Raw genomic sequence first — 26,622 nt, 5'->3', positions numbered from 1 at the left:
GTCTAGGAGGGAGAGCAGTCTAGGATCATTACTTTGTATAGAGGAAGGAGGTTGTCCACATTGCATAGTTACATAGTTAGTCAAGTTGAAAAAAAGTCCATCTAGTTCAACCAATAAAAGGGAAAAAAAATAATAATAATCATACAATCCCATATACACAATCCTATACCCACAGTTGATCCAGAGGAAGGCAAAAAATCCTGCAAAGCCTGATACAATTTGCTCCAGCAGGGGAAAAAATTCCTTCCTGATCCCATGAGAGACAATTGGATATTCCATGGATCAACTTTACCTATAATGCCGCGTACACACGAGCGGACTTTACAGCAGACTTTCCCGGCGGATGGGATTTCGTCGGACAATTCGATGCGTGTGGGCTCCAGCGGACTTTGTTTTCTCAAAAGTTGGACGGACTTAGATTTGAAACATGTTTTAAATCAATCCGTCGAAATCGAGTCCGGTCGAAAAGTCCGCTCGTCTGTATGCTAGTTCGACAGACAAAAAGCCACGCTAGGGCAGCTATTGGCTACTGGCTATGAACTTCCTTGTTTTATCCGGTCGTACGTAATCACGTACGAATTCGACGGACTTTGGTGGATTGTGTGTAGGCAAGTCCGTTCATTCAGAAAGTCCGTCATAAAATCCATCGAAAAGTCCGCCGGGCAAAGTCTGCCGTAAAGTCCGACCGTGTGTACGCGGCATAAATGTTAGTACCCAGTTATATTATGTACATTTAAAAAATAATCCAGGCCCCTTTTAAAGCAAGCTACTGAGCTAGCCAGAACTATCTCTTGAGGGAGTCTACTCCACATTTTTACAGCTTTTACCTTGAAGAAACCTTTCGGTATTTGGAGATTAAATCTCTTTTTCTCCAGATGTAAAGAGTGCCCCCTTGTCCTCTGTGACGACCCTAAAGTAAAAAACTCAACACTAAGTTCACTATATGGACCCCTAATATATATATGTGGATCATATCCCCTCTCAATTTCCTCTTCTCAAGAGAGAATAAATTCAGTTCCTCTAATCTTTTCTCATAGCTGAGCTCCTCCATGCCTCTTATCAGTTTGGTTGCTCTTCTTTGCACTTTCTTCAGTTCCCCGATATCCTTTTTGAGAACTGGTGCCCAAAACTGAACTGCATATTCCAGATGAGGTCTTACTAATGATTTGTACAGGGGAAAAATGATATCGCTTTCTCTGGAGTCCATACCTCTCTTAATACAAGAAAGGAATTTGCTCGCTTTGGAAAATGTAGCTTTGTATTGCATGCGATTATTAAGCCTATGATCTACCAAAACACCCAGATCTTTCTCCACCATTGATTCCCCCAATTGTACTCCCCCTAGTTTGTGTGATGCATGCATATTCTTAGCCTCCAAGTGCATAACTTAACATTTATCAACATTAAACCTCATTTGCCACCTAGCTGCCCAATTACATCCTGTAAGGACGTTATTCAACTGCTTAGATTGGTGTCATCTGCAAACACTGAAATGGTACTTTTAATCCCAGACCCTATATCATTTATATATATATTTAAAAGTAAGTGTCCCAACACTGAACCTTTGGGTACACCACTGATAACTTTAGACCATTCAGTAACTACTACTCTGAATACAGCCATTTAGCCAGTTTTCTACCCATTTACAAACTGATTTTTCCAGACCTGTAGACTTTACCTTACACATTAGCCATGTGTGGGGAACTGTGTCACACGCTTTTGCAAAATCCAAGTATACTATGTCCACAGCCACCCCTCTGTCCAAGGTTTTGCTTACCTCTTCATAAAAAGAAACCAGATTTGTCTGACAACTTCTGTCTTTCACAAACCCATGCTGTCTGTTGCTTAAAATACTTTTTTTTCCCAGCAAGAACCCATCTATGTGATCTTTTATTAAACATTCACTGTTTCTGTCCAGTTGGGCATCCCATAACCCCTCTACCCCATCCAAGCTATTATCCCTAATGAAAACAACAAAAACAAGTCCAGAGACTGACTTCTTGAGTCTGGATGCAAGTGAAAAATACTTTTTGCCCGGCTGTGCAGGAATAGGGGAGACAGTTACCAGCAGCCCTTGCGAGGGTAGTGCTACATAAGCTTTGAACCATTTCTGTAAAAATCACCATGATGTTTTGTTTTGTTTCATGTGGGTTTTTTATATAAATGCAGAATGTTTTACTGTAATTATTAATGCTCTCCGGTGCAGTGTGCAGATGAGGGATGGCATCGTGGTTTCCCTGGAAGGATTGTTGGTCTGGGCATGTTAAGGCTTCCTCCTTTCTTTTATGTGGAGAGGTTCCTAGCTCTGGGGTTTATTTCTTCTTTCCTGTAGCAGCGGCACACTTTGTAGCCCCTATTTCTCCCTCAGTCTGGGTTCACACTTGTGCAAAAAACAGCCATCGCATGTGATTCGCACCAGCACTGCGGTGCCAAACGCATGCGATGTCTGTGCAATGAGAGTTCAGCCATACAGTTGTATGGCTGAACTCGCATTGGATTTGCAGGAAAATAGTGCAGGGACTTTTTTTTCCCGCACTGGAATTGTGAAAACACCCATACGATCTGATTCCTGTGTGAGTTCACAGTTCACACTGCAATGTGTACCTGTGAACCGATCTGGGGGCATCATTAACAATGTATTGACACCCGCAGCAGTTCCCAGATGGCAGTGTGAACTGCCTGTGGGAGAGAAGAGATGCGGGAACCATCGCTGTAATCGTGCTGGTTCCCGCATCGCTGTAGTGTGGACCTAGGCTTAGGGGGGTTATTGTCTCTTTCCATTTGAAAAGTTTCCTTTCATTATTTATTATCAGACCTTATTCATGAAATCTACATAAATCAGGTCAGTTGATATGAGTACCCTGTAAGTCCCTTTTCCTCTTCTGCCTTTTGTTGTTTCTTCCCTTGTGTACAAAGCTGTTTTGGTGGACGCATGATGTTGTGTGCTGCTTGTACACTGTTCTGGAATTAAACAGTTAGATTTTGTAAGTATTGTACTATAAAACTGTTGTAGTAAGATTATGAAATAGATACTCATCAATGTGAAATATTCAATATAAAGGTTGGAAATATAATATCTTTTCTCGCATATACTGTATACTTTGCCTTTTATTGGTTGAACTAGAAGGACTTGTCTACTGGGTGGTATTAAGCACTGTATACAAAAGATACGCTGCGCTAAGGTGAAAATATCAATCTGGAGATTATTAATGCATATGAGGTATACTGAAAATACCGCATAATCGGCTTATCCAGCCACAGCATGGCACAAAGGATATATAAAAAAAAAAAAACAAGTGATTTTAAGATGCAATGTGTAAATAATATACTAGATGTATACCATTAGAATGAGAGTAGCGATGACTAAACTACTAACTGTATATATAATGAATGAAAAATTATTTATATAATCTGAAATTTACCGTGTAAAAAATATATAAATATATCGCAGTGATAAGTGCAAAAATACAACAAAGTGCCAAGTGCCACACAATGAGTGTCAATATCAAATCCAAGATGTGATACGTGGTTATTAAAGTCCAGTTTCCTGACAGACTCCATGACAGCATACGTATGGGTTAATCCCGCCTCTCATACCTCATAGGACCCCACTCCCATAAATCTTTGCAACTAGACAGAGACCGTGTTCCTTTTTTGTCCTCCTCCTAGGACCAAGGTAGTCTTACCTTAAAATATTGTCGATCCAGTCCTAGTGGTTTGCACGCGAAGATGACGGTTCTGGCGGTGTCCTTTTTCTGGAGTCCATTTACCTTAGCTATTAGCAGGGTGGACATGGGCAGGTATTGCGATGCCTTGAAGAGCTTAATAACCGGCCATTGGCAGGCAAGCGGCAACATGGCCATTCGTCCCAGCTATTAGCGGGAGGCCCTTTCATGAAAATCCCCTGGCTGTGCAGTTTGAGCAATGGCTCCCAGTCCCAGGCCGGATCGAATCGGTGCCGTGGTGGTGATGTATATTGTTTTTCTTTTACATGGCAGCTGTATTTGTTTGTTGTCTGTCCCCTGTAGCTCCGTTCTCTTCCTGGTCATGGCGGCTGGGACGCATCTGCGTTCCAGTTCGCCGCTTCTTAGCCCTTCTGCGCATGCGCGAGCCACGATTGAAATCGAGGCTTGGTTGCGCGGTCCGGGCAAGATGGCGGCGGTCACGCATGCGCGCGGTGTCTATGGGGGGGGCGTCGTACACAGCGTGGGTTTGCTGTGAGCGCGATGACATCATCCTGGGCTGCAGATTCAAATAGCTGTCAGATTCAGCTATTTCTTGGAATGCTTTTCATGCTTCAGCAGCTGATCCCCGAGCACATATCTTGGCTGGTCAAGGTAGGGTTATGCTGCACTGCCTGCCTATGGTGTTTTCCTAACTGCTAAACCATCAGTTTCTTATATACTGTCTTGATTGCTTTCAGTGTCTTTCTGGTCATTGGTTTGCTATGGATGTGTCACCGCCCCCCAGTGGCCAACCCTTACTCTGCAGGTAGGATGGAATTAATTTTCCCTCTGCCTGTTTTTGTTTTGGGTTTTATTATCAGGTGCATGTTAACTCTGTTTTCTCCCTCAGCCCTTCTAGGTCTGAACACCGTTCTTCGGCACGTGAAGCTAGTGACAAATCTAGATCACAAAACCGTCACTCTACGTCAAGCTCTAGATGACCTAGATCATCCTCCAGACGGTCCACGTCTAGTCGTCATTCTCACCGCCATTCCAGCCGCTCTGATAAGAAAGCATGCTGGGGATGTAGAGCTCAGGTTCCAGAGGGTAAATCTCTCTGTGAGTTATGCTATGCTCGAGCTGTTAAAGAACGAGGAGCTGGAGACCAACAGGTGGAGGCTCTGGTTAGAAGAGTGGTTCAAGAGTCTTTGAACAGGACAGATCCCGTTCGTACAACTAGCCCTCCTGCTGCTCCACCACCAGTTCCTGACAGTTTTGACCCTGAGGTTCCAGGTCCCTCTCGACGAAGTCTCTCCTTCAGTGGTTCCTCAGACAGCGAAGCGGATGTGGAAGACTCCAGTACAGGCTTTGATTTTTCCTTGGTTCCACAGATGGTTAAAGCGGTTAAAGACGCATTGAGATGGGAGGAGCCAGTAGAAGCACCCTCTAAGCAGAGGAAGTACTTCAAACGGCTCAGGAAAGAACGCCCAAATTTCCCCTTCCTGGGTGAACTTGTGGAAATTATTTCAGATGAATGGAGTAAAGTTGAGAGGAAGAACTCGCTGATTTCCAAGATAGCGAAAATGTACCCATTTAAAAGTGAGGAGGTAAAGCATCTGGAAGCGGCACCCCTCATTGATGCAGCTTTAATGAGGCTAGTGAAACATGTCACGCTTCCTCTGGAAGACACCGTTTCTTTTAAAGATGGTTTGGAGAGGAAGATCGACACTGACCTCAAACGCATTTATATTACGGCAGGCATGGCTTGTAAACCAGCCCTGGCCCTTGCAGCTTTGTCTAAAGCTATGGAAGCATGGACGGATTTTTTGGATGCAGTACTGGGAAAGATCTCTGAGGAGATGCTCAAGAACTCACCAGTACATGAGCTGAAGATGGCATCAGCCTTTCTGGGGGAAGCATCCCTTGATATTCTCCGCCTTGTGGCACGTGTCATGCTTTCCTCGGTAACGGCGAAGCGTGCCTTGGGGTTGCGCCAGTGGGTTGCGGATCCTGCCTCTAAACAGGCATGGTGTAAAATTCCCTTTGAGGGTTCCTCCCTCTTCAGGAATAAACTGGATTCTGCCATTACCCGTGCTACAGGGGGTAAATCAGGGTTCTTACCCCAGGATCGCCGCCTTTTTGGTCAGAGGAAAACTTATCCCAAACAAGATCAGGAGCATGCGAGAAATGCACGCCGCTACAGACCTGGCCGTGATTTCAGAAAAAACTGGAGGAGAAATCAACCTTCAGGGCAGAAGTCCTCGAAGTCAGCCTCTTCTGGGGGACGTGAGGCTGCGAAGTCCTTTTGATATAGAGCCTGTCCAGACGGAGCGAGTCTGGGCTCGTTTACTCCGTTTCCAGCACGTCTGGGCAGCCTCGATTCGGGATTTCTGGACCGTCAAAACGGTCTCTTCGGGTCACACCTGGGTGTTCAGCAGCCCACCCACACACCGGTTTGTTCCTACAACTCTTCCTCACATAGAAGAGAAGAAACAGGTTCTTCTGTCATATGTGGACTCATTAGTAGCCCAAGGGGCCGCCATTCAAGTACCAACAGAAGAGAGATTCCTAGGGGTGTACTCCCTCCTTTTCATGGTCCTCAAAAAGAATGGGTCCTGGAGGCCGGTAATCGACTTGACTTATCTGAACTCCTTCATCAAGAAGGAAAAATTCAAGATGGAGACTCTGCTAACAATACGCCAGACGATACAACCGGGAGATTGGCTTGTCTCCATAGACCTGAAAGATGCCTACTTTCACGTGCCGATTGCAGAGGAATTCCAGATGTATCTCCGATTCGCAGTAGATCAGAGGCATCTCCAATTCACATGTCTCCCATTCGGGCTTACAACATCGCCTCGAGTGTTTTCGAAGCTTTTATTGGCTGTGGTAGCGTTAATCAGGGTCAAAGGTATCCGATTACACCATTATTTGGACGACCTACTTCTGCTTTCTCAAGACAGGGGTCAGCTGCTGGCACATCGAGATCAGGTCATCTCTACCCTAACAGAGTTCGGTTGGCTATTGAACAAATAGAAGAGTCATCTAGATCCAACGCAGTCTCTAATATTCCTTGGAGCCCAATTCAACACCGTGGAGAGCACCATCTCTCTGCCTCTGGAGAAAATTCCGGTGATTCGGGAAAGAATTTGTCTAGCATTATCATCACCTCTTCTCAGAGCCTCGCAATGTCTAAAGATAATCGGCACCATGGTAGCCACAGCCCCCATGGTGAAATGGGCGCAGTGGAGGATGCGGCCCTTTAGAAGGGGTTTCTCCAACAGTGGGATCCAGGGTCTCGAGACCATCTGGTACGAGTAACCACCTCCATGCGGGAGAGCCTCCCCTGGTGGCTGCAACGGAGGAATCTTCTCAATTGCCATTCCATAGCGCCTGTCTCCTGGATCACGGTGACAACGGATGCAAGCAACAGAGGTTGGGGTGCTCTCTGCCTGTCGCAAGTAGCCCAAGGCAGATGGGACTTCCCATCCCAAGGGATAGTCTCGAATATCCTGGAACTTCGAGCTGCCTTCCGTGCACTTCAAGCCTTTTTCCACCTGATGTCAGGAGCCTCAGTTCTCCTGAGACTGGACAATACGACTGCAGTCTCTTACATCAAGAGGCAGGGGGGCACCTGCAGTCTTTCTTTATTGAAGGAAGTAGGTCCGATCATGTCCTGGGCCCAGGTGAACTTGGCAAATTTATCGGCTGTTTATCTCCCCGGAATTCAGAATGTCCAGGCGGACTTCCTTTCAAGGGTCACCCAGGACAACAACGAATGGTCTCCCCACACCGAAGTGTTCAACTGGGTTTTGTCTCTGGGAGCGATGCCGGAAGTAGATCTGTTTGCATCCCCTTGCAACTTCAAACTGCAGAAATATTACACGAGGTGTCGCTGTCCCCAAGCCTTTGGAGTGGATGCCCTGACGGACCAATGGAGATTCCACAAGGCCTACGCCTTTCCCCCGATACCAGTCATTCTTCGATTTCTATCAAGGCTCAGGTGGGAAGAAGTCGAGGTGGTGGCGATTGTTCCTTTCTGGCCCAACAGGCCTCTCCTGGTTCAGCTTAGTTACCGGGATCCGGTCCCTCTCCCGTCCAGACCAGATCTCCTGTCGCAAGGAACATCTCTTCACCCATGCCCATCTCATCTCCATCTGATGGCTTGGTGGTTGAGAGGGGAAGGCTGGAAGCACTAGGATGTCCAAGTTCAGCGATTGCTAAATTTTTGAATGCCAGAAGAGCGGGCTCCAACAGAGTCTATCAAAGAATTTGGTCAAAATTTGCGGACTATGTGGCCTCCGCTAATGGCTCTTGTATTGACCCAAAGATACAGGATATTCTGGGTTTTCTGCAGACAGGCCTGGATCTGTCTTTGTCAGTTAGCTCCTTACGAGTCCAAATTTCTGCAATCTCCACCTTCACAGGTGTATCATGGGCCATGCACCCCCTTACGAGACAGTTCTTCAGGTGAGCAATAAGACTTAGACTTCAAAGGAGGCCAAGATTTTCTAAATGGGATCTTCCTCTTGTCCTGGACTTCTTCGCAGGAAGAGAAATACGTCATGTGGGCCAGTCATCTGTGAAGGAACTTTCCCTCAAAGTGGTCTTTTTAGTAGCCATAACATCGGCTAAGAGGGTTTCTGAAATTGGTTCCTTAGGATTCAAAGAACCATTCCTAAGTTCTTCCCTGATCGAGTGGTCCTGATTCCTATGTTAGGTTCAAATCCCAAAGTAACAACTGTCTTCCATGAAAATCAGGAAATTGTTCTTCCTACGTTCAAGTCTTCTGAGGACTCTAATATTCATCCTCTAGATGTTGGAGAAGTTCTAAAGCAATACTTGGAAGCCACAGCTTCTTTTCGTCAATCTGATCACCTGTTTGTCCTCTTCCACGGTAAAAAGAAGGGAAAGCGTGCTTCCTCTAGAACCATCGCAGCATGGATCGTTCAGGCCATTCAGTGGGCTTACAAGTCTAAAGGTTTGGCTCCTCCGGAGGCAGTGACCGCACATTCTACCAGGAGTGTTTCTACATCGTGGGCAGCATTCCGGCATGTATCTCCGGAAGTCATCTGTAAAGCGGCCTCATGGTCATCATTAACACACTACTGTGTAGAACCAGCTTCCTTGTCTTCAGTTAATTTTGGTTTGCATGTATTATCTGTTGATGGTGCCAATTAAACCTTTTTTTCTTTAACCAGCAATTTCCCACCCAGGTGTGTATGGCTAGTTATTTCCCATACGTATGCTGCCATGGAGTCTGTCAGGAAAACGGAAAATTTATATCAAATACTTACCGTAATTTTCCTTTCCTGATGGACTCCATGGCAGCAGGAGTTCCCTCCCATTTGCTGGAGTAGGCTAAGTTACGGAACACGGTCTCTGTCTAGTTGCAAAGATTTATGGGAGTGGGGTCCTATGGGGTATGAGAGGCGGGATTAACCCATACGTATGCTGCCATGGAGTCCATCAGGAAAGGAAAATTACGGTAAGTATTTGATATAAATTTTCTGTTTTATGAAAGAAATGCAAATAAAGTCCATAAAAACAGTTCATAAAAAATCCAAATTGCATGCATTAATCTTAGTGCTTAGTGCTCAGAATTCCATGCTCAAGTGCCATCCAGTGACCCCCCGGGACAGCCGCTCACCTCAGAGCGTGCGACTCAGCTGTGAGACTGAGTCTAAACACGCTTATGAGCCATCCCACGGCTCAGTGATGGAATCCAGATACACAGTTTTCAGCAGCAACTCCACAGTTAGGAATAACGGAAAAGAAAAACTGGATAGTGTGATATCGTTTATAAATGTTTATTTGAATAAAAGCTCCCCACATTAGGGTACTCACATTTGCAAGGTGCGTGAGTGCACCAATCTGATAACAGTCTCCAAAGTTTGCCTGTCAGGAGGGATAAGCTGTGCATCGCATCTCAGTGGAGTGAAAGGTTCCGTGCTCTGTCCTGATGAAGACACCCCTGATGAAGACACGTGACCCTGTGTCGAACACGCGTAGGGGAGGGGCCAGGACGGAGCACGGAGCCTTTCACTCCACTGAGATGCGATGTACAGCTTATCCCTCCTGACAGGCAAACTTTGAGGCAAACTTTGAGGCAAACTTTGGAGACTGTTATCAGATTTGTGCACTCACGCACCTTGCAAATGTGAGTACCCTAATGTGGGGAGCTTTTATTCAAATAAACATTTATAAACGATATCACACTATCCAGTTTTTCTTTTCCTTTATTCCTAACTGTGGAGTTGCTGCTGAAAACTGTGTATCTGGATTCCATCACTGAGCAGTGGGATGGCTCATAAGCGTGTTTAGTCTCACAGCTGAGTCGCATGCTCTGAGGTGAGCGGCTGTCCCCGGGGGGTCACTGGATGGCACTTGAGCATGGAATTCTGAGCACTAAGATTAATGCACGCACGTTGGATTTTTTTATGAACTGTTTTTATGGACTTTATGTGCATTTCTTAAATTTCTTTTTCATAAATTGGACTTTAATAACCACGTATCACATCTTGGATTTGATATTCACACTCATTGTGTAGCACTTGCCACTTTGTTGTATTTTTGCACTTATCACTGCGATATATTTATATATTTTTTACACGGTAAATTTCAGATTATATAAATAATTTTATATAAAAATGGGGTCATTTGGGGGGGGGATGTGCTAATTTGTAATTTTCCCGAAACTTGTGGCAAAATATAAAATATTCCATGGACAGAACATGCAAAAATGGAACCTTCAGGACCTCCGAAACTGTGATAGGTAGTGAGGAAGTGAAATCACCATTTTACGCCCTTAGAAAGCTTGAAGGCGGTGATTGGTTTTCGGGGTCCTGTACACGGCTAGGCCCCAAAAAGTCTCAAACATGTGGTATCCCCGTACTCAGGAGAAGCAGCAGAATGTATTTTGGGGTGTAATTTCACATATGCCCATGGCATGTTTGAGCAATAGATCATTTAGTGACAACTTTGGGCAAAAAAAAAAATAATAATAATTTTCCCGCAACTTGTGGCAAAATATAAAATATTCCATGGACTCAACATGCCTCTCATAAAATAGCTTGGAGTGTCTACTTTCTAAAATGGGGTCATGTGGGGGGGGGGGGGGGGGTTGTGCTATCTTGGCATTTTTATGGCCTTCAAAACTGTGATAGGTAGTGAGGAGTAAAATCAAAAATTTACACCCTTCAAAATCCTGCAGGCGGTGATTGGGATTTGGGGTCCTGTACGCGGCTAGTCTTCCAAAAAAGTCTCACACATGAGGTATCCCCATACTCGGGAGAAGCAGCAGAATGTATTTTGGGGTGTAATTCCACATATAACCATGCCATGTTTGAACAATATATCATTTAGTGACAACTTTGTGCAAAAAAAAAAAGTGTAATTTTCCCAAAACTTGTGACAAAATATAAAATATTCCATGAACTCAACATGCCTATCAGCAAATAGCTTGGGGTGTCTACTTTCCAAAAAGGGGTCATTTGGGGGGGTTTGATGCAGCCTGTGGGCTGCATGAAAAAAAGAGATTGATTGATCGATGGGTATGCCCACCATTAGAATACCGCCCTTCATCCACCCACTTCTAATGATGGGCATACATGCACCATTTTTTTTTTTTTTTTCAAATAACATTTTTTTTTATTAAACGTATAGACATACATATACATTGAGCAATAGTGTTGCTTATAGTTAAGTGCAATAGGTAAACAGTCAACACTATAGACATTGAGCTTCTGATGATAATCATCCAGGTACATTAGTGGTATAATATCTTCCATACCATCTGAAGTTTTCAACCAGCAAATAACATTATTAAACTGAGAATGTATTAGCATTTTACAGAGAGAAGGAAAATAAAGTAGGAAAAGAGAAAAGAGGGATGGAAGGGGGAAGGGGAAGTGGGGGGGGGGTCTAGCCGCAGACCTAGGGCGGGTCCTCTCGCTTATGCCATTCCTCCCAGACCATGTCATGGGCCTCCATTCTGTTTTGTATCCTGGCTGTCATTTTCTCCATTAGCTCTATGTCCTTTATTCTGGTATAGAGGTCTGCTTGGGAGGGTGGAATCTGTTTCTTCCAATAAAGGGCTACCAGGCATCTCGCTGCTGTGAGAACATGACCTAGTAGTTCCCTAGAGTGTCGGGATATACGTAGCCCAGACACACCAAGAAGGAACAGTTTCGGGACTTTGGGGACCTGGACGCCCAGTAGGCGATTCAGCAATAATTGTGTTTCCGTCCAAAAGGGAGTTATTTTGGGACATGTCCAGTAAATGTGAAATAAGGTCCCCCTGTCCTTCATACACCGCCAGCATCTATCCGAGCTAGATGGGAAAATGGTGTGGAGGACATCAGGCGTCATATACCAGAAGAAAAGGACCTTGTATGCATTCTCTTTGTACAGAGTGCATAATGAGCTTTTAGCCGCCCGGGACCAAATCGTCTTCCAGGTAGCTTCCGATATCTCCTCCCCTAGGAGCTTCTCCCAGCGGGTCATGTACGAGTGCTTGCCATGGTCTGTAAAGTTATAGGAGTTCAGTATCTGATAAATATCAGATATTAGCCCGCGTCTAGTTGAGCCCTCTAATATCAATCCCGAGAACTGTAAGTTCGGGGCAATTGATTGAGCGTAGTGCCTAATCTGCAAGTATCCAAAGAACACTTGCCTTGGTAAATCAAATTTTCTCTGTAGCTCTGTAAAGGACAGTAATCTGCGCGTGCATGGGTGTACCAAATGGCCAAAGTGGAATAAATTCCTCATCGCCCATGGATAAGACATCTGATGAGTAAGGCCTACAGGCAGCTTGGGGTTGTAGAGGAACGATGTGAGGAGTGATCTTTCTGAGCATAGCTTATAGAGCCGTGATACTTTACGCCAAAGTGTACTAATGTGGAGCATGGGGCCCAAGAGTTGAGTGGACTCCACCTTCACCTCCGCATTCCACAGCATGCTATTTGGATGGACTGGGGCCATCCAAAGTTTTTCTATTTCTGTCCACTTATTATATGAGCGTTGGGTGAACCAAGAGGCCAGGGTTCGCAGTTGAGTGGCTTGGTAGTATTTAGTTAGGTCAGGGAATGATAGACCGCCGTCTGATCGTGCCGCTGTCATGACTGATTGTGGAATTCTATGTCTTTTGTAATTCCAAACAAATCGTATTAAGTCCGCCTGGAGTTTTTTCAGCTCTGATAGGGGTATTGGGATGGGGAGAGTCTGGAATAAATACAGCAACTTTGGTAGGATGACCATCTTAACAGAGGCTATCCTCCCTAGTAGGGAGATATGATGGGCCTTCCATTTCAGTAGAAGGTCCCTTATAGTTTTAAAGAGAGGGGGGTAATTTGCTCGGTATAGGGTGGAATAAGAGGGAGTTAGCTGTACTCCCAGGTATTTCAGTGATGATGTCTGCCAATGGTAGGGGAAGTGATGTTGTAGGTGTTGTGTTTCCTGTGTTGGGATATTAATGGGTAGGGCTTCTGACTTAGTTGCATTTATCTTGTATCCTGATAGGGATCTGTATAGGTCAAGTTCGGCGTGCAGGTTAGGGAGTGATATTCTGGGTTGGGTTAGGGTGAGGATAATATCATCAGCAAACAAGGCTAGTTTGAATTCCCTGTCCCTCAGCGGTATGCCGTGAATGTTCGGGTTTTTTCGAATGGAAGCCGCCAGAGGCTCGACACACAACGCAAAAAGTAGCGGTGAGAGCGGGCACCCCTGGCGGGTCCCATTCGTGATTGGAAAGGCCCGTGATAGGGCGAAGGGAGTTTTTACTTGGGATGAGGGATTAGTGTACAGATGTCTAATTGCTTGGAGAAATGGGCCCTGAAATCCCATGCAATTCAACGTGGCGAAGAGGAAGGACCAGCCGAGGCGGTCGAAAGCCTTTTCCGCGTCCAAGCCAAGGACTAACGCTTGCTGCTTATTCCTGTTCGCCACGTCTATTAGGTCAATAATTCTTCTCGTATTATCCCCCGCCTGACGTAGGGGGACGAATCCCACCTGATCCTTGTGTATTAGCGAGGGAAGTATGAGGTTTAATCGCATTGAAAGGAGTTTGGTAAAAATTTTTAAATCAGAGTTTAGGAGTGCGATTGGCCTGTAGCTGGCACACACAGAAGGATCCTTGCCAGGCTTAGGAATCAACGTGAGGAACGACCTCTGCATATCAGTGGGAATGGAGGTTTTCTGAAAGAAGGCGTTAAACATCCTGCACATATATGGTAGTAGAATCGGGAGGAATGCCTTATAATACTCATAGGGAAGGCCATCTGGGCCAGGTGATTTATGAGAGGGCAGGGTTTTGATGGTGGCCGTTAGCTCTTCCTCTGTAATCGGTGCATTAAGTGACATTAGATCCGTCTTAAGTAATTTGGGGAGTCCACTGTCCTCTAAGTATTGTTTCATACGGTCTTTTATATCAGGTGGGGGCGGGTCTCGGGGAATTTCAGGGTTATTATATAGTGTTGTGTAAAATTCTCCGAAGGTCCGGGCTATGTCTTGGGGGTGTGACATGAGGGCCCCCTTTTTGTCTTTAATTTGGTGGGGTGTGGACATGTGAGAGCGCTCCGAGAGTTTACGTGCCAGGATAGTATGGGCCTTATTCCCCTTGTCATAATATGTTTGTCTTAATCGAGTAAGTGCCTTCTCTACCTGTCCTAACGCTAAATCTCGAAGGGTGTTTCTGAGGCAGATTACTTTTTTGAGAAGGTTTAGGGATGGTGATACTTGCAGTCGGAGTTCTAGAGTCTTAAGGTCTCTTTCGGCTTGAATTTTAGATGCCATCGCGTTTTTCTTCATAGCCGAAGAAATCGCTATACACCGTCCCCGTAGGACTGCCTTGTGGGCTTCCCAGAGGGTGGTTAAGGAGATTTCGGGGGTGTTGTTTTCTAGGAAGTAATTCTGCAGGGTTGTCTCTAGTTCCGATCTGGATGGAATATGTTGTAAGAGGAAATTGTTTAGCTGCCAATTACTAGGTTTACGGGTTGGGCTACCTATTTCTAGTGACACAAGGACTGGGGCATGATCAGACCACGAGATGGGGAGGATCTGGGCGGTTTTGGTGGCGCGTAGGGTATTGTTATTAACGCACCATTTTTTTTAACGGTGGTGGTGAAATCACCTCCGACAGCGCTGGAATCACGGCTTTAAGTATCGTGGGAGCAAATGCTGTTGCTGTCAAGATAAATAAACCCGTGCTGCAGCTGAATGGTGTACCTGCTAAGCAAATTATGGTTAACAATAAAACAAACATTACAGTATAACATACTTTTTTCACTTTTATAAAAACTGTAAACTGAACGTTGCAGATTAGGGTCTCTCAAAATGTGATGCCCATCACATCTTTCGAGACCCCGAGACCCTGTGTTAGGGTGCCTAGGACTGTGTGGTGCTGTACCCTACGCTAATACTCAACTAGTGTGTGGTAGCGTTTGAAACATTCATCAATGCAGAGACCAGGTTGGTTAGGACAGGAGGGACAATAAAGCGGGTGTCACGCCTAAATCCGAGTTTGCTGCAGACACGACATCTTCTTAAGGGTGTTCTTTGGGTAGGGTTACCAGGGAGGACATAAGAAAAATGCTTCTCATACAGCCGGCTCACTGCATTTGCACTGGGAATTTGGGCAAGAGCACCGTCTGAAAACAGAAGAGCTCTGACGATCTCTTCCTGGAATTTAAGGAAGGACCCAGTCCGTCCTGAAGCTTTGTATAGCACAAAAGCGTTCAGCAAAGCCAATTGAAATAAATAAACAGACACTTTTTTGTACCAGCATCTGGCCTTACGGGCAATTAGGTACAGCGCCAACAACTGGTCATTGAGGTCCACCCCTCCCATGTTAAGGTTGTATTGGTGGACACTGAGGGGTTTCTCCACAACACCAGTCGCCGTAGGAATTTGGACTGCCATGTCTGCGGGAAGCGAGGACAGAACAAAAACATTCCGTGAATCCCTCCACTTCACTGCTAACAAATTATTATACTTCAAGCAGGCTCTCTCCCCCCGTCTAAGTCGGGATTCTACAAGCCATTGGCGGAAGCCCCGGCGATTAGATCGCACAGTGCCACATGCGCCAATTCCATAATCAAAAAGGTGACTAAAAAGTGGCAGCTCATGTAATAATTGTCCACGTACAAGTGGTACCCCTTTCCGAATAAGGGTGACACCAAGTTCTACACTATCTTACCAGCGCTCCCTATGTAGTCTGGGCAGTTCTCCGGCTCTACGTGACTATCTTTTTCCTCTTAAACCATAAAAATATATGTATAGCCTGTGGCCCTGTCATAGAGCTTATACATCTTGACCCCGTATCTGACACGCTTGCTGGGAAGATACTGTTTGATAGACAAGCGGCCAGAAAACTTAATCAGGGACTCATCACAGCAGACAACTTGATCGGGAGTAAACAAGACTGCAAAACGTTGGTTCAAGTGGTTTACGAGGGGCCAAATTTTGTAGAGCCGATCAAATCCTGGGTCACCCCGAGGATGACAGAGTTCATTGTCATTGAAGTGCATGAACCGCAAGATCTGCTCGTATCATGTCCTGGTCATGGAGGCAGAGAACACGGGCGTATGGTGAATTGGCTCAGTGGACCAATATGACCGCAACTCACTCTTACGCCCATGAGGAGAGATAGGCCCAGGAAGGTCTTAAATTCGGAGACCGTAATAGGTCTCCAATCTCTGGCAAGGGTCAGCTGGGGATTAGTGGCGATGAATTGACCAGCATACAAATTGCTTTGGTCCACAATAGATCTATAGAGATCTTCGGTGAAAAACACAGAATATAAATCAAGTGACGTAAAATCAACTGTTTCCACCTGAATTCCGGGTTGCCCAGTGAATGGGGGAAGTACGGGTGCTGCAGAAGTGGTGGGCTCCCAATTAGGATTGGCGAATGCAGCAGGAAGGGCACTATGGGCTCGACGGGCCTGTGTTTGTCTTCTTCTTGGTGGCAGCAGGACACTACTCGTGCTTGCCACCTCTCCAGCTTGAACTGCACTTATGGGACTCGCCACGTCACCAAGTGTTACTGCAGTGCTGGATGTACTAGGCCGCTGGTGCTTGCCAGTTCACCAGAAGGATGAGCGGCGCTAGTACTAGCTCTCTGCTCCATATGAGGGACCTGCGGTTCTTGCACCTCAATGACAGCAGAAGAAGATCGGGGTCTGGTAAGCCTGACCTTGGCAGGGACCACAACTCCATCGTCAGAGCTATCTGTCAGGGTGCCGCTGCTATCTACAGGTTCGTATTCTGAGCTTGAATCTGACAGATGAGTGACTTCCTCTTCACTATCTGTCATGCTCAGAAACGTGTAGGCCTCTTCACTACTGTACCTTCGATTTGACATTTTGGTCTCTAAATTTACTGGTACAGTAGTGAGACTCACAGGTAAAAAAGCACCTAACTGTCAGTAACTGCTTCAAACGCTGCAAAAAAACTGTTGGTGCTCACAGGGATCTGCAAACGCTGCAGTTATGTCTTTTTTGTTTTGTAAGTGATCGATTGATACTGCACTTGGGTGGGGTGGGCTGGGCTGGGCTGGGCGGAGGGGCTAAATGCAGGTGCTAGCAGGTATCTGGGCTGATCCCACTAACACTGTGTTTTTGGGAACCCTAAACTGCTGAGGACGCTAGTATAGATCTGATCAGATCAGATATCGATCCATTCAGACACTATACTACAAAGGGAGGCGTGTGGTGCATGCATGGGTGTTAGCAATACTGGCACTAATCTAACGCTGCCTGGGGCGACGCAGAGCCTACCTGACGCTAAAACCTAACTTTGATCGACTGCCGGGTGATCAGGGGGTTAAACCTTTATTGGGTAAAATACGGTGGGTGCCCTGACGCTATAAAAAATAAACTAGCTAAACTGCGTCACCCGTGACACTTATACTGTGATCACAGGTGACAGGGGGTGATCAAGGGATTAAACTTTTATTGGGGGGGTTGGGGGGGTCCCTAGACCTATCTGGGCCTAAGACTAATTACCCTAACACTGATTTTTGTCACTAATGACACCAGTACAGCGATAAAAAAAAATCTTATTGCTGTACTTGGTGACACAGTGACAGGTGGTGAAGGGGTTAACTGGGGGGGTGATCGGGGGGGTGAATTGTGCGCCTACGTGACCTGGTGTCAGTGTATTGTTGTGCAACTCACTCTGAGATGTCTTCAATCCTCGGTCTGGAACAGAAAAGACCGACATGAGGAGAGATGACATCACTTCCCCTGTCAGTGTTTACAGCTACACAGGCAGGGGAAGGTTCTCATTCATCAGGACCGATCACCAGGTCCGGGCCATGATCGGTTCCTGATCTAATCTGATCGTTGCGGCCGGCGGGGGGGGGGGGGGGCACGTGCACGTATAGCTACCTGGTTTCGCACAGCCAGGCCCACCTGCCGCAGTATAACTGCGACGGCTGGTCCGGAACTGGTTAAGTAAGTATTCACGCACAACTGTAGGGGACAATGTGGTGCTCAATTCAGAGCATCACATGGCTCCCTTTTCTTTTCCTCCAGAACTTTATTTGAAGTGTACAAAAGCACACTTCATTCATGTAACTGTACAGCAGCGTAATGCGCTGCTGTACAGTGACATGTGATCATGCGTGGTGCATTGCGCTAAAATGCAGCATGTTTGCATTTTATTGCAGCTTGCTGCATTGCAGTTCCGTCCTGTGTTGCAGTGTGAATGGGACACAAACCCTGGTCACTGCACAGAGTGTGAATACAGCCAAATGCTTCACATTTGCATTTCCACTGAGACTTTTATAAATGATGATTATTTATAAGCAGGACACTTGTGTCTGTCCATTATGAAATGTATAACAGCAAGAGAATGGTAAAATATATTTATAGTTATTGTCGAGTTATCCTCTGTAGTATGAAAAAGTAGTATGAAATAGTTATTTGAGGGGGGGCAGAAGGCGGAGCCTAGCAGAGCAGACATGCATTGTTAGAGCTCCACACCGCTGAGGAGAGAAGAGAAGGACAAAGTGGAGCCTGCAGGCTCAAAAGGTATCCATTTTAACCTTTTTGCCCCAGGGAACAAACTGTGAAAGTTTGGGCAGGAAATATGGTACTGGGAGGAAACCGTGGCAGAAATAAAAATCACCTCACAAAGAGCTCACAGGCACTCACTGCAGCTGAAGCAGCTCCAGTCACCTCACAAGATACAGCATCAGGGCGCTCTCACAGACAGAAAATGTCACAGCAAGACTCTCCATTTGAGTCAGATACAGAACAAATCCTCTCACAAACTTCTCCACAAGCCTCCTCAGTATCCCCAGTAATATTATTACAATTTGAAAAGATGCTTCATAAGGCTTTAAAACAAACCTCAGACCAAATAACAAAAAAGCCTAACCAAAGAAATAAGAGAGCTGGGAAACCGCACCGCAGCCTTAGAAATAAAAATGGATGAAATTGAAATTACAACCCAAGAAAATATAACAGAATTGGAACAATTAAAAAAAGAGAATTTAATACTTCAAACTAAGCTCGAAGATTACGAAAATAGAGCCAGACGTTCAAACTTGTGCATAAGGGGAATACCTGAAACTGTGACAGACCTGCAATCTACTATTACTGCTCTATTACAAGAACTAAAGCCAGATATCCCTATTGAACGTTTAGAACTGGACAGAGTACACAGAGCCCTCACAGCCAAAAAGAAAGATGGACCCCCACGTGATATAATCACAAAATTTCATTATTACAGAACGAAAGAACAAATACTAATTGCTGCAAGAGAAAAAAAGGAACTTAATTTTCAAGGACACAATTATCAAATTTTTGCTGACCTATCCCAACTTACTATTACTAAAAGACGATCCATGAAACCCCAACTAATAGAACTGCAACGCCACAACATTATGTATCAATGGGGCTTCCCCTTTTCAGTCAGATTTAACTACCAAGGTACAATTTACAGAAGCAGATCAGCAGATGAACTACAACAAACCCTTTTAAAATTAAATCTGACAGAACCCACAAGCAGCAACACTCCCACACGCAGAAGAATGGCGTCATCTTCACCTTCAGGCAGCACCCAGAAAATTTCAGAACAAAATGAGAATCATCATTCTCACAAAAGAGGCCGTTATGCCACATCATCCATGGACCAAGAAGATTCAATGGACTGACATCCTAATTCCTGATATCTCTTCATTTATTATACTAAGAGATGGTTCTCTATAAAAAACCTATATTTATAACTGAATGTAACTGCATTCTGATAGTCACACACTGTGTGGGATCATGTTACATTCCAGTTATATTTCTTATTACTTCTGATTCATATAGCCTTAGAATATATAAGTGAAATAAGGAAATTCTTGTTCAGTTATATATTATCAGGTAATAACAATAGATTTATTACTTTTTAGGACAAATATGTTCAATAATCCAGAAGTAATGGAAGCTTTTTCTTTCTTTTCTTAAAACAAATATATTATTACCTAACTAGTTCCTAGAATTATGTTTTTGTTTATTCTAATTTGAAGCAATACAACCTCAATTTTATGAGTTAACATATCTAAACAGTTGTATATGAATAAAATATGTAATTGTTTACTCTAAAAGGGTTAAAATCCCAAAATAATTCAAACTATCTTCATCAATACCAAAGTTATTAACAGTACCTTTCTAACTGAATTATTTAGCCTAGGGCAAGACTAACCATATACAACCACCCTGGAATAAATAATTTCAACAAAAACTATATTCTGCACTCCAATTAATGAATCATCATTTTGATGTCTTTTGACATAGCACTTCTCTCCTGTAAGCGGAAGATCCGTGTACCCCCATTAGCCCTCCTCATTCTCCCAACCATATTATGTGGGAGTGTGACGAAGGCACTTATTCCCCTGAGAGAGATATTTATTCTCTTTCACGGGTAAATTGTGATTACTTGCAAAAAATAATTTATACAATGTATCATCTAATCTCATATGTTTTTTGTTTACTCTTTACTCCAGAATTCACTGGTTTCTTTTCTATCTATTCATCTCTTCAGTCCACACAGGTTGATCTGCACAGTCAGCTCTGCATAACAAAAAGTAAGTCAAAACTATTTGATCTATTGCCATGGCACCACTGAATATACTTTCCCTGAATGTTCAGGGAATAAATGTCCCTCAAAAAAGGACCAAAGCCTTCCGTACTTTCCATAACAAGAAGGCTCACATAGTATGCCTCCAAGAAACACACTTCACCAAAGATTCTACTCCAAAATATATTTCTCCTTTTTATCAACAAATTTACACGGCTTCTGCCTGTACCAAGCAAAGGGGAACTCTAATTGCATTTCACCGATCCACACCATTCACCTTATCATCAGAAATTAAAGACCCAGAAGGTAGATACCTGATACTCATGGGTTATATAATGGATACAGCAATCACGGTGATTTCCTACTACGCTCCTAACAAACAACCTACACCATTCCTCTCACATATATTACAAGTGATTAATACACACAAAATAGGAACAGTGATAATGTGTGGGGATTCGAACCAGGTCCTCCTCCCATTTCTAGATAAATCACCTTTTACACCATCCAAAATAACCTCTAGATTACCTTTTTCTCAACTTCTTTCCAAATACAATCTGGTAGATTCATGGAGAGAAAGTAACCCAATGAAAAAGAAATTCACTTATTTCTCGCACCCTCATCAAACCTTCACCAGAATAGATCATATTTTTCTAACAATAGGAATGATACCAGAAATTATTGCATCAGATATAATTCCGATTCCGTGGTCTGACCATAATGCAGTATACACTACTATAGCCTCAGCCATACCAAAAGCGCATGACCCAACGTGGTACTTACCGGACATAATGCTCAAACACCCACTACATCAGATGGCCATTGAACAAGCTTTAAAGGAATACATATCAATTAATAATACAACAGACATCTCCCCAATAACACTGTGGGAAGCTTATAAGCCTGTCTTGCGTGGTACAATACAAAGACAAATGGCACTATTTAAACGGGAACGCAAAAATCTAGCAAAAAAACTAGAACTCAATTTTAATGCAGCCTACATATCATTTCAAGATAATCCATCTCAGAGTACAAAATCTCATCTGGAAAAATCTAGATTGGAATACGATCTATTTCTCACTGAGTCAGTTGATAAATCCCTCAAACGCTCCAAACACAATTTCTACATGAATACAAACAAACCAGGTACATATTTGGCTCGGGCATTAAATTCAACTAACAAATCTTTCAAACCAATACGTTTGAAATTATCAAAAAATGTTTAAACTTGTAATCCAGTTAAAATAGTCCATAAATTTCACTCACATCTCGCAACTTTATACAAGACAAACAATGAATTTAATCCTACAGAAGCTGAATCCTTCTTCTCAAAAATAACCTTACCTGAGTTATCTCAGAATCAAAAAAGCAGTTTGGATGAGCCTATAACTATAGATGAAGTTGCTAACGCCATAAAAGACCTAAAACTTAACAAAAGACCAGGCCCAGACGGCTACTCGGCTTTATACTATAAAACATTCTCAGAAATACTCTCTCCCATTCTCACTGAAACTTTTAACAAACTTCTAGATGGACATTCTTTTCGGCAAGAAACAGTAATGGCAATTGTTTGTATGATCCCAAAACCCCTTTCTGATGATACTTCCTGTGTGAATTATCGGCCTATCTCTCTGTTAAACCTCGATATTAAATTATTAGCAAAAATAATAGCAAAACGCCTCAATAGCATTATAGGAAAATTAATACATAGAGATCAAGTAGGCTTCATGCCAAATAGACAGGCAGGCGATAATATACGCAGGGCAGTGTTATTGGCACATATTGCTAAAAAACGGAAAATCCCTTTATGTTTTCTATCTCTCGATATTAAGAGGGCATTTGACACAGTATCCTGGCAATATATGCAATATTCATTACAAAAATGGGGTTTTGGACCCCACTTTTTAACATGGATCAAAGCATTATATAATAAACCCAAAGCCTATATAAAATATGCTGGATACAAATCTGAAGCCTTTAATATCGAAAGAGGTACCCGACAGGGTTGCCCATTATCTCCCTTATTATTTGCCCTTATACTCGAACCCATGGCCCAATACATCAGAACAAACCAAACTATAACTGGCATTGAAGTAGGAGGTATTACACACAAATTATGTATATTTGCAGACGATATATTACTTTTTCTATCATCACCACAGGTCTCTGGTCCTAACTTAATACCAGCTCTTGATGGATTTGCAGCCCTATCCGGGCTTATGATTAATCCTAAGAAATGCCTAGTGCTTAATATTTCACTCACAAACATGGAATTGATCCCGGCTAGGGCTGCACTCCCATTCACATGGGCAGAAAAATCAATCCCATATCTTGGAATTCATTTAACAGCATCTCATTCTGACTTATTCTCAACCAATTATCCTCCTGTATTAAGACAGATCACAAATCTAATAAAACAATGGTCGCAACTTCCTTTATCCTGGATAGGGAAGATTAATGCAATCAAAATGACTATTCTACCCAAATTGCTTTATCTATTCAGAGTCCTCCCTATTCCAATTCCTTCCTATTTTTTGAGAATAGTACAAAAAAGAGCAACTTCGTTTATATGGGGCTCTTCTAAACCACGTATACCTATACACACACTACATCTTCCCAAAAATAAAGGAGGCCTGGGATACCCTAATTTTACTAACTACTACAGAGCAGCACATTTGGCCAGTCTGTCCAAATACCATGCAAAACAGGAAATCCCATTATGGGTATTTATAAAGGCTTCAGAAAATGACCCTCTATTAATATCAAATTTATTATGGCTTGATCCTAAAGACCGCTTTAAAATTCATAATCCCATAACTAAACACTTCTTATCTCTCTGGGATAAACTAAAAACCAAATATCAGTTACAATCTCCACACAATCCTCTCCTTTCTTTTATCAGAAATCCGGCCTTTTATCCGGCATGGATCTACCCAAATTCTTTTAAAGCTTGGACAACATCAGGCATTCAGACACTAAATGACTTCATAGCATCTAAATCATTCCTTTCATTCCCATCGCTTAGAGAAAAATATGATCTACCAAACTCTGAGATATTTAGATATCTCCAAATCAAAAATTTCTATACACCATTCCTAAAGGGGGATACACCATTATCCCAATTATCCATTTTTGAATCAATCTGTACAAAAGATCCATTTGCTAAAGGTACAATTTCATCACTTTATAATCAATTATATGGAGTAGCAAATCTTAATAGACCCTCTTACGTTCAGAGGTGGGAGGAGGACCTGGGACGAACTTTAGAAGACATGGACTGGTCTAATATATGGCTCACATCTAAGTCATCTTCACCCAACATCTTGGCACTGGAGACAAATTATAAAGTCCTAACTCGCTGGTACCTTGTACCCGCTAGAGTGGCAAAATATTCACCTAATACCTCAACTCTTTGTTTTCGAGGATGCCCAGAAATAGGCACATATTTACACATATGGTGGACGTGCCCAGTAATCCAAACCTTCTGGAAGGAAGTCTTCGTGATTGCATCTAAAATATTTAAAAAAATAATACAACCAGATCCATATTTAACTTTACTTAATCTAAAACCGGAATGGTTAACACTCTCTCAATTCAAACTTATGATCCAACTAATAACGGCTGCAAAACAAACAGTGGCCAAGGCATGGAAATCTCCTACATTGGTACTAGCAGAAACAATTCACAGAATGAATAATACAATGTCCCATGCTAAGATGGTAGCCATCGATCAAAATCAAATTCCAAAATTTGAAAAACTTTGGCATCCTTGGATAAAACAACAGTTCCTGTCAAATTTCAATGACTCTGTCCTGTTGCCATGGTAACAGATTAAATGACTTACAGAGACACCCATTCTAAGGCTTCAAAGAGAACTAAAAAGAATAATAAACTGACGAGCGGGACAACCTTGTGGACCATACCTCCTACCTTTCAACCCTTTTTATTCTTTCTATTTCCTTTTCTCCACCTTACGATTAAAGCTCATTATCAGAATTTATTTGACCTATATACACTCTACTTGTAAACAATATGTATAGTAGGTATAAATCATTTAAATACCTACAAAAGTAACTAAGGAAATGATATATATCTTTAATTTAGGTTTACGTGAACCCAATGTTTAATATTTGAAATTTCATGATATTTACCTATATAAACCCTGCTGTAAAACAATGAGCTTACTTTATAGATCCTTGTAAACTTACTTTATGTATCTTTATGTATCTTTATAACATTGTATACTCAATAAACTTCTTTTGACAAGGAAATAGTTATTTGATTTTAGGCTAAAATGCTAAATAATTTTGCAAATTAAATTTGACACCAGAAAAAAATAAAATATTATAAATAATATATAAATAAGATAATACGAAGTATAAAAGATACTTTATCTCCATCTAGTGGTATGATATAAATGTTACTGAAATCCAACAAATCCAGCATGCAGTGATCAGTGTGAAAATAATGTCCGCAACTCCTTGCTTTTCTCTTTAAAATCTTGCTCTTTAAAATCTTCTAAATGTATTGGTTCTCCATAACAGACAGCAGATGTAAAAGTGTTTCAGCCTTGCGGGCCTTGTTCACTATCTATGGTAGTGAACAAGGCCCGCAAGGTTGAAACGCATTTACATCTGCTGTCTGTGTCTTTTATGGAGAATCAATACATTTAGAAGATTTTAAAGAGAAAGCAAGACCATCTTTTCTTATGATTGCTACTGCAGCTGTGCGACCGCCTTTCCACACCCAGGTAGCTCTAAACAATATTCTGATCATTTTGGGTAGTAGCACCCTACTTCTGCTCTAATTTATGCAGTGATCAGTGTAGTTTGTGCTAGTCAAGAACGATATAAAACAAGATCAAAGAACATAAAACAAGAGGTGGCTTATAAATAAACTATAGTGAAAAAATATACTTTCGTCAATAGAAAATATCAGCTTGTGGCAGTGTGACAGACTGGAAAGAAGGTTTCAAATGTTCCAGCAGAAGTTAACTGCCAATATGTATCATGAGCCAATTTCTATTTCGTGGGTCACCTTGTCAATCATATATCAGCTTACTGCGAAGTACATTTGGGAGAGAGATTAAATACCCATGGTTTCTGGAGGCTTAACTGATGACTTGCAGATCAGAGAAGCAATAAAAGTGTTCTGCCTGTTACTGTGTTTGCAAGGTTGTTACTGCTGTAGAGGGGAACTCAGGACTGCTTAAAGTGTAATTATGGGCAGAATAAAACATGACAACTGTAAGGTAGTCTGTCACTGTCAATGACACAGCAATTTTTGTTTTGCTGTATCATAACTGAAGGCTGATTGAAATAAATTCAACAGATTCCGCCATTTATGCTAAATAGCACAGATGGACGAATCGCCTGCTGCTGGTATTTTATTCTCACAGAGTATCTGATTGGATTTTTCAATCGAAGGAGATCAGGCAGAGTGGGGCTGACAGTGTCACTCTCTGATCCATTTTTGGGGGTTTCACTGGGAAACAGCCAAAGTCTGCACAGTGTATGGCCAGCTTTAAATAGGTATGTTTGAAAAGTAAGAAACAAATTAACACATAGTTACAGTAACAGTTTTTTTTTTCCTTTTGCAAAAACTGTATAAACCATGTTCAAAAGAAGACAGCTGTAAGCTGTGCCATAAAAAGAAGTTTATACAATCTGGTTACATACCTCCCAACTTTTTGAAATGGGAATGAGGGACACCTATTAGCAAAAGTATGTAGGCATAGGACACACACCCTGCCATGCCTGCTTAAAGGAGAATTATACAAAAAAATTGATTAGGTAAACCCACAAGTGCTTTTTTTTACCACTACTATTCCTTTATACTGGCTTTTGACATTTACAAATGCAGCCATTTAAAAATTGGATGAAAGGTTT

This window comes from Aquarana catesbeiana, linkage group LG01, assembly GCF_042186555.1.
Source record: "Aquarana catesbeiana isolate 2022-GZ linkage group LG01, ASM4218655v1, whole genome shotgun sequence".
NCBI lineage: Eukaryota > Metazoa > Chordata > Amphibia > Anura > Ranidae > Aquarana > Aquarana catesbeiana.
The sequence above is the reverse complement of the archived record's forward strand: the minus strand, read 5'-3'. Positions refer to the sequence as shown.